The 10,021-nt window shown below is 41.7% G+C and overlaps 1 pseudogene; it reads left to right on the plus strand.

The window, feature by feature from the left end:
• The first annotated feature begins 8,977 nt into the window (after positions 1-8,977).
• LOC116087661 lies at positions 8,978-9,494 on the plus strand (annotated as a pseudogene).
• The last annotated feature ends 527 nt before the right edge of the window (positions 9,495-10,021 follow it).

A 10,021-nucleotide genomic window follows, 5' to 3' on the forward strand; every position in this document is an offset into this window, starting at 1 on the left:
CACCACTCGTGTGTAGTCTGTTTGTCAAAAGCCGAATCCCGTGCCCACCTGGCCAGAATCCCTCGTCCTGCGGAATAAGGGACCCCGCAAGAAACCCCGGTCAGCGGCAAAGAAGGATGTGTTAGGATCAGAATACACTCTGGGTTTCCACTGATTACTCTCAGAAATATTAAGATTCCATTCTAAAAATAAACTCAGACTCCAAAAATATCATGTGTTTAATATCATTTTTATATCAATTTTCCTTTCAGGAATATAGAAATTAGAAATTAGACAAATGTCACCCCTTTTTGTCCTAAAATGTGGTCTCCTGTATCTCAGGCTAACCTTGAACTCACTCTGTTAGCCAAGGATGGCCTTGAACTTATCCTCCTGCCTCCAGCTCCTTATGGCTGCAATGACAGACATTTATTACCTCACTAGGGTGCTATAGTGCAGAGCCTAGAGCTCAGAGCTTCGTGCTTGCTCAGTGAGCACTCTACTGCCTGAGACTCATCAAAGCCCTCATGTGACCCTATCTTCTACGTCAGCAAGCTTCACTGGTTTTCTTAAACAAAGTCAAACAGGAAAAAAAAAAAATCAATAAAAAATAATAATAATCTCAGCTTCTTTGAAACTTCAGATTTACAGAAAAGCACACACAAACCAGAACCATATGATTTTCTGAGCAAATACAGATGTCGCCAACTGTTACTGTTTCATTTGACAACAATTTTTGATCCCCGATTCCTGGTCATATCCATTCAACTGGAAAGCTCAAAGCATTTGCTTAATTATAGTGACAGACTGTTGCATATAAAACAGGTCTAATTCTTTGTATCAAAATTAATAGTTCTTAAGTAATCAAGACCTGAGATAATATAAAATATAAACATCTGAACTGATGGTTTTTTTAAGCTCAGAAACTGCTGCTGTATTTTAATACCTTTCACTGTACTGTGACTAACATATTGAACGTATAACTATTCTAGTTATATTTATTATGATTTCTTTTCCTTAGTGACACCAGGAATTCCCAAGAAGATGACACCTCTGTAAAAGAGAGATGATAAATTTTCTAAAAGTAAGAGGCATTGGTCTCTGTCCTCAGCACAAAAACCATTCATCTCATTTTAAATAATTTATTGATTTAAAAAAATATATGTGCCTTAGCAGAAGTGGCCTGTAGGTGGCGCAGTATGTGTGTGTACATGCCTCTGTGTGTGTGTGTGTGTGTGTGTGTGTGTGTGTGTGTGTGTGTGTGCGCACTCTCGCATACTTGCATGAGCCCTAGAGGTCAACATCAGCTGTCTTCTTAAATCTCTCTCCACCTTAACTTTTGAGACAAGGTTTCTTGCTAACCCTGGAGCACACCAATTTGATCAGGCTGTGAGGCCAATAAGTCCCAGCATCCTCCTGTCTCTGCTCCCCCATGGTAAGATCACCTACAGGGGCACATCAAGCATCCACATGGGTACTAATGTCCCTATGTTTTCACAGTAATCAGTTTCTCAGCTGAGCCATCTCCCAGGCCTCATAATATGACTTTTTAGCACATCATCTGAAACTGCCACAGTGGAAACGCTTTCATACTAATGTTTATTCTACTTGATATCTGCTCTCAGAAAAGTATGGATTCTTGATTTTAAAATATAAACATGGTGTCTGTGGTCTTCTTGCTTTGGAATTTGCAACAAAAAAAAAAAGTCTTATAATTAGGACAGTTTTCTTAACTTTTCTATCATACTTCCTGGACAACATTAATTTGAACATTTGCTGTTTCATCTGTGAAATCTTCTGAAGAAAATACACAACACTAGAGTTACAAATAGCTGGGAGCCACCATGTGGGTGCAGAGAACTGAGCCCATGTCCTCTACAAGAGTAATGAGTACCTTTAATCCCCAGGACTTCTCTCCAGCCCTCTATTGGACCTTTATAAACCTTACTCCTGACCAAAGCCACACATTTTAGGATTACTTTCATAGATGAAGTTAATGGAATCCCTCAGTACTGAAGGGAAAATGTTTTCACTGGCTTGAAAAATCAAGATGACAATGTGGATGCCTAACTCTAGGTATCCACATTGGACCATGTCGAAAATGGCTTCCTTGCTATTCTCACGTGTGAGTTACTTAATTCTAAGTTTTTATAGGAAACTCGTAAACATCCTGTGTTTCTATAACTCCTTCCAAACAGGCCAAAGGGTCTCGCTAATAGGAAGGAAACAGGTTTCAAACTCACTATGTTGTATGAGGTGGGTAAAGGAGAGTCATTTACAACTCACACTAGAGTAAGCCAAAGGCTGCGTAAATGGAGACTTTTCATATTATGATGTTCTTATAGATTTTAAGATTAGCTTATTATGTTTTAAAATGAGAATTTTCATACACACACACACACATATATAGTTTGTTTGTTTGTTTGTTTGTTTTTCTTTTTCAAGACAGGGTTGCTGTATGTAGCCAAGCTGGCCTCAAACTCAGAAATTTCCCTGCCTCTACCTCCCAAGTGCTGGTATTAAAGGCATGTACTACCACCACTAATAAGAATTATCTTATACTTTACACTGGGGTTGATGCTCTATGGAAATTTGAGAAGCTTTATAACATCAAGAGACCCACTCAGAACCAGCCAACACTTCTTTCTACGTACACCCTCTATACTGCTAAGCTCATTGGAAAGCATTTGATATCTTTTACATAAAGACTTTAAAAATATGTGACATTAGGACTGGAGAAATAGCAGAAGCCAGGTTAAAAAAGAATCTGGGTGTGGTTATGCCTTTGTGAACCTAGTGTCCAGGAGGCAGAGACAGGCAGATCGCTGCGCCTCTCTGGACAGGCAGTAAGTGTAACCTCCTTGATGAATTTGAAGCTAACCAGACTCTGACTCCATAGAAGGAAAAAAAGGAGGGAGTGATAATACCCATGTTTGTCCTCTGGTCTCTACCCATTCACACACACACACATGTACCTGTGCACACATACAAAAATAAGTAAAGTTACTATTTTCAAGATTCTTTTCATTTCCTTCCTTAGTGGGTTCAGGGTAAAACCTCATTTGACCAGTGATTTCAACCAGTGACTTCAGTCTAAATAAGAGACTTAAGATTCAGAAGCCAAAGACCTCTGAGTCACTGTCTTAGTGTGGGTTTCTATTGCTGTGGAGACTACGGCTTGACCACGGCAACTCTTATAAAGAAAAAACATTTAACTAAGGCTGGCTTACAGTTTCAGAGGTTTAATCCATTAGCATCATGGTGAGAAGCATGGCAGCGTGCAGGCAGACATGGTGCTGGAGGAGCCACGGGGTTCTATATCTTGATTTGCAGGCAGCAGGAGATCATGTCACACCGAGCATAGCTTGGGCATATATGACCTTAAAGCCCACCTCCACAGTGACACACTTCCTCCAACAAGACCACACATATTCCAATAAGGCCACACTTCCTAATAGTGTCACTCCCTAGGGGCCAAGTATTCAAACACATGAATGAATTGGGGGGGCCATACCTGTTCAAACCAGCACAATAATTAAATTTATAAATATAAACAAATTACATAATCTGTCCAAATCAAATTATATTATTTCCATTAATACTGACGAGACCCTAAAAGATAATAGTATCATCCACATTTGCATGTTGAGGAAACCACACTAAGCCTTAGTGTAATAAAATTACTTTCCTAACATCACATAGCTCTTAGCCAGCAGAGTCAGAATTGGATCTTTGCTCTCCCAGATGAGTCTTTGCTGATGGTACCGCTGTTTGTCCTGAGGCAGACCTCATTATATATGGTATGGATACATTTGAGAACCCAGTGGGGTCTTTCACAAGTCTCCCCCATGTAAACTTCCCGATTCAATAGCATGTCTAACCATTCGGCATTGTGACATGATACAATCACCAAAGTTAAGTCGAGAAAAACCTGGTTATTGTGTTTTCAAAAAAAAAAAAAATTAAAAAAATAGAAACATGACTAAGAAAAATCCCATAATATTTGGAGAAAGTTTAATATTTTATGTTGGGCTGCATGCCTAGGTAGCTATCCTTGGCTGCATACAGCCTGTGAGCCTCAGGCTGAGCATGCCTGAAGGCTAAGAGGAAAGCTGAAATTAGCTGAAAACTGTAGGTGCCACGCAGATAAAACTTTGTTCATAGTCTAAATTGAAATATTTGTCTCTTTCCTAGGAAGATAGGTGTCAGACATTAGTCGGCAGTAAACAGCCACATCTTATTTTGAAGACAAGTCTCCAAGTCCTTGAGCCTCAGATACACTGTGTTTTCAATTATAAAAATGTGACGAGGCATAGAAAGAAATACAACACTTGCTAGAAGCAAGGCACCATTCATCTGAAGACAACCACAAACGGCCGCCATTAACTACACGGGCTACACGGGTTGTGTTTCACTTGTTTGAAGCATTTGGGAGTGACAGTATTTGGATTTGGGGTACTTTTCAGATGTTGAAATGCACAAACACATAATGAGATGTCGTGGATATAGAACCCAAGATTCACTCGTGCATCCTACAAAGACTGAAAGTAACTTTAGACAATGTGTTTGCCTGCTACTTTTGTCACCTGGCCATAGGTGTCAACCTCTTCCTTTATGGCACTTGCTAGCACTCCAAAAAAGGTTTTGGATTTTGGGACATTTCACATTTTCAGGGTAGAGTTCGCAGCCAACAGTGTGGTACACTGAAAGTTGTACCACAAAGTAACTGAAAATGTCTAGCAGAAAGTAGCCATAACAGTTACCCAGAAATGTTCGTCCATCCTCCACAATAAAATCTTTCCCTTTAGACCCAGAGGGGTCTAGTGCCAACAGACAATGCAGACTTCCTGTTCAAAGGTGGCACACATTTCAGTAGAGTCACAGCAGAGTGTTAAACCACATCCCGGGCCCTCACACGGCTGATCCTAGGTGACTACATTGGTCAGCTGTCCAACAAGCTGACCCTAATTTCCCAAGCCACTTTTCCTACAAACATTCATGATGCCTGTGCAGAGGTCAGCTCAGAGCCATTGGAAAATTCCATCAGGCACCCTTCCCCTCCTGGAAAAGACAGGTCAGAGAGCAGGTAGGCCAAAAAGAAGAGGCTAATTAAGCCCTTGCTACCTCATTCCCTAAAGACCAATTAGTTTAAAGGGCACACTGTTCCACCAATCATATTGTGCCTAGTTGCTGATGCTCTATTCTGCCCCTGGAAACTGTATAAAAACTCACTGAATGGGCCACCCAGGGTCTCTGCCTCCCCTTTGGGTGCAGGATAACAACCCCAGCATGTTGGAACAATAAATTCCTCTTGCTTGCCAGGCAATGGTGGTGCATGCCTTTAATCCCAGCACTTGGGAGGCAGAGACAGGAGGATTTCTGAGTTCTAGACCAGCCTGGTCTACAGAGTGAGTCCCAGGACAGCCAGAGCTACCCAGAGAAACCTTGACTCAAAAAAAGAAAAATTCCTCTTGCTTTTGTATCGATCCCTGGTCCACATCGTTCTCCGGTGGTCCCTGGTAAGCAAAGGCTCAACAGAGTCTAACATCTGCTAAAACAGGGACATTTTAATCCCCTCTTAGTAGTGTTTCTGATATTTCTTTTGTTTCTGTGCGTGCGTGTGTGTGTGTGTGTGTGTGTGTGTGTGTGTGTGTGTGTGTGTGTGTGTGTGTGTGTGAAGGTATGCATGTGCGTATGTATACATGCAGCCCTGTCTCTGTCTCCTACCCTCAAGGTTAGGATTTCAAGTGTGTCCAATGTCTGGTTTCTTACATGGATGCTGGGAGTCTCTCTGTGCAGCAAGCACTGTATCAGTCAAGCCATCTACCCAGCCCCTCTTTTTGAGTTTTGTTTTGCTTTGTTTTATTCTGTTTTGTTTTGTTTGAGACAGGGTTTCTCCATGTAGTCTTGGCTGGCCCTGGAACTCCCTACGTAGACCAGGCTGTCCTTCAACTCATATAGGACTGGCCTGCCTCTGCTCTTTTGTGTTTTTTTTTTTAAACTGGACACAATTGTGGACAAACGTAGGCATCTTATGAGTACATGGGGCATTCCCTCAGCAACTATCCACCCAGCTCAGAAACCTCTGCCTTCAATAGCCAATATCAAAGACTCATTCTGATATCAAGAGCCATGCCCAACACATTCTTTAGAAGTTGGTGCTGCACCGTTACTCCCTGAACTGAGATTTTCAAACCAGTCCCTTGAAGACAAAATCTTCCTTAAGGTCCAACTTAATTTAAAGCCCAGAGGATCCACAAAGCAGTCCACTGCCGCTTGCTTTCTCGACGCTAAACACATTTGTAACCAAAGGTACTAGGGCAATATGGCTATTGATTCTCACCGGCTCCTAAGTTCAGAAAATGCCACAGCATGTACTCTAAGCACTCAGTCCTCTCTTTGTGCTTCAAAGGCTCCCTGGCAGTACCATTGTGTGATCTCGGGCACTGTCTGTGCCTGGGAGAGAGATGTATTTTTATCTGAGCTAGTGCTGAGGGGATCCTAGCAAGAAGCTAACCAACTCAAAGGAGAAAGGTTATACCAAAAACTCCTGCCAGCAAACACACCGTTTCCCTCCCCCTCATTTGAAATTCATGAAGATGCAGTGAGGCTTTTGTTTCCCATCAGCGAGATGAGCCTTAATACTCTCTTGCCAAAAGCAAGCTAACTCAGGGTAATTGTTTTTCATCTAAATTGCATGTCCAACCTGTTTAGTCTTCAAAGAACATAGACACTAAAGCTTTGATACTCAACTGCTGAGTGACAAAGGAGAGGGCACAGAGCCCACAGGCATGAGGAGAATTTTTAATCACCACCTATCTGTCTGTGAACCCTGGGACTTGGAGGGGGAGGGGTACTGGGAGGGGGCACATAGGTTATTCATAAGGTAGAGCTCCACAATTCTCCCTCCCTCCCTCTCTCTTTCTCTCTCTCTCTCTCTCTCTCTCTCTCTCTCTCTCTCTCTCTCTCTCTCAAAAACGTGATTTAGAGGGAATTAAGATTCCCCAATGTGTTTTTAATCTCTTTACACTCCAGGCCCAGGTACCTCATGTAGCACTTAAAAGATTTCAAAAATGAAAGGAAAAAAAAAAGGTCTCCATCTACAGAAAGCATCTGCCTTTGTTTAAGAAAAAAAAAAAAGTACGTTTTTTTTCTCTATGAACTTCACATCCAGACTATCTCTAATCTTGATGTAATCTAATCCTTCTTACAGATGTGTGCTCTGCATACATACACTATATCTGAGACATTAAAAAGAGGCAAATCTATATCATTATCTAATCTATACCTAATACTCCTTCATATTTCAAACCTCCATATGTCAATACATGAGTTTGCTTAATTGCACATAACTGTAGTATTTGGGGGAGGTCTGTGTTATACAAGTGAAAATGGTCCAAAGGAGTAGGATGATTTCATCCGTTTCCACTACCACATCGGTTCTTAGCCTGTGGGTGGCAATGTCTTTGGGGGTTGCATATCAAATATCTTGCATATCAGATATTTACATTATGATTCACAGCAGAAACAAAGTTACAGTTATGAAGCAGCAAAGAAATAATTTTATGGTTGGGGATCACCACACCATGAGGAACTGTATTAAAGAGTCGCACCATCCTGAAGGTAGAGAACCACTGTTCTACCATCTTTCAGAGGCAGAGTCACATAAAAGGCCCCCTGCTTTCTGTCATATTGATCCCTGGGCTTCACTGTGTAAGCTCCTCATGCCAAGACAAAAGATTTGATTCTGTTTATTATGTTGGTTTTAGTTAATTTCATTATTTTGACATTTAATATTAATAGATATTTAAGCCTATCCCTGGCTTAAATGTCTATTTTCTAATTACAGTCTTGAGCATTTCCAAGACTAAAAATGCCTTTGTTGAATTTAGAAGACGTGGGTATGAGATAAACTACATTGATGGGTGTCAGTAAATTGTACTTCTGTCCTACATCACTGAAACATCAGACATTTATACCCTGGGTAGCCTGACAACAGCATACTACCAAGTGAGAGAAGGAGACCAGGAGGCCACTACAGTGGAGATGCAAGGATGATCCCAGCTCCTAGCTCAATGCTGGAGGCTAGTCACAGTTATGGATCATCTCTAGTGTTATTCCTCCAGTGATCAAATCTGCCATTTCAATCCCTATACTTTCCTTTTTGTCTGAAAATTTCACATAGGTATAAACTAATTTTAAATTTTTGGTTATTTTTGGTTTAATTCCCTCTTAAATCACTTTTTTCTCCTTCTCTCATACCCACTCTCTTTCTGCTGAAGCCCATTTTCCCAACAAGGCCTCTCCTACTTTGATGTCTGTCCCATTGCTCACCCCTACTGAATATAAATAAGGTGGCTTCCATGACTATAAGGGTTATGCCCCTCCCACTTTGATGTCTGCCCCCACCCTACCCCATCCCCAGTATAAATAAGTTGGCTTCCATGAACATGAACGGAGGGTTATGCTCCTCCCACTTTGCTGTCTGTCTCCCATCCTCTCCTTCACACTAAGTATAAATAAGAGAGAACATTGAAACATGGGCAACTAAAGAAAATGATACCCCCTTCCTCAGCACTCACTAAGTGCCCACAGTTTCTCAGTGATGGGGGATGCCTCACGAATCCCTCCCCAATGCACGACAAAATAATGAGGGGTCCAATGTTGAATGGGCTTTGTGTATATAACTGCAGTTAGAGTCCATGAAAGGGTTTAGGTAGCTCTGCCTGGTCATAAACTCATTATGTAGCCAAAAATGGCCTAGAACGTCTAAGCTTCCTGCCTCCATATCCCAAATACTGATATTACAGACATGTGTAATTACCTACCATTCCTGGTTCATCCAGTACTATCAACTCCAGGGATTCATTGTGTTAGCCAAGCACTCAACTAGTTGATTGTTAGGCAATCAACTGAGCCAAACTCTCAGCCCCTTTCTGTTTTAGAACTGTTGGATTGCCTTCTTTTTGTGGGTGGCAGCAAATGCAGACAGAGCTCCATGAAGTCCTCAGGCATGTTATGGAAAGTACAAGGTGGTGGCACTGCCTGCCCACCCCAAAGTGCCACACACCACTACTGTTCTGCATGCACATTTTCCCACCAACCATGTGGTGACCAATTCCCACTTTTGGTATGTTGTGTTGCAGCTGAAGATGATGAAGAAGTTACCAGGGGAGATAGTTTACTGCTGGCAAGTGTTTGAGAAGTCACCACAGCATGTGAAGAACTTTGACATCTAGTTGCACTATGACTTCCGCAGTGGCACACACAACGTGTACCTTGCACGCACTGAGGCTTAACCACACCTGCCACCCTCACACAGTGCTGTCATGACACAGGTGCCCAGCACCATGCTAATAAGCATTCCATCCAGATCATGAAGGCAGAAGAAACTACAGTGGATAAGTGCCAATGACTGTCTCTCAAGAACTTCTACAACTTCAAAATTAAGTTTCCATTTGCATCATTGCGTGCTGCAACACTTCACCACCAATAGGCCCAATACCTTCTTCTGAACCTAGAAATCCACCGAATTCATACAGGAGCTGATCCTAGGCCCCCAACACTTAAGTAGCATAGGGCTGCCTTGTCTGGCCTCAGTGGGAAAGGATATGCCTAATCTTGTAGAGACATGATGCCCCAGGGTGGGGGGATACGGGAGGGGTTGAAGAGGGTAGGGTGGATGGTGAGCAACATTTGAGATGTAAATAAATAAAATAATTTGTTAATGAAAAAAGCTCCAGAGTCAAAGACATACTGATCAAAGTAGTGGCATTATGGTAGGACTTTGGATATGAAATGTGACTTGCTATTGATACTCTTATCCTTACTTGCCTAGCTATAAACTGAAGGGAACAATCTCACATGTGAACACACACTTCAAGCATACTACTTAATGGTTTTACTTCATTTTTTTATAATTTTTAGGTAGATCTTGCTATGTTTAAGGCCAGGCTGACCTCAAACTCGTGATCTTCCTTCAATAGTCTACCAAAACAACTAAGGAAGGTTGGTGTACACCACTTTTTCACCTCCACCTAGC

The sequence above is a fragment of the Mastomys coucha genome, unplaced genomic scaffold (genome assembly GCF_008632895.1).
Source record: "Mastomys coucha isolate ucsf_1 unplaced genomic scaffold, UCSF_Mcou_1 pScaffold13, whole genome shotgun sequence".
Lineage (NCBI taxonomy): Eukaryota > Metazoa > Chordata > Mammalia > Rodentia > Muridae > Mastomys > Mastomys coucha.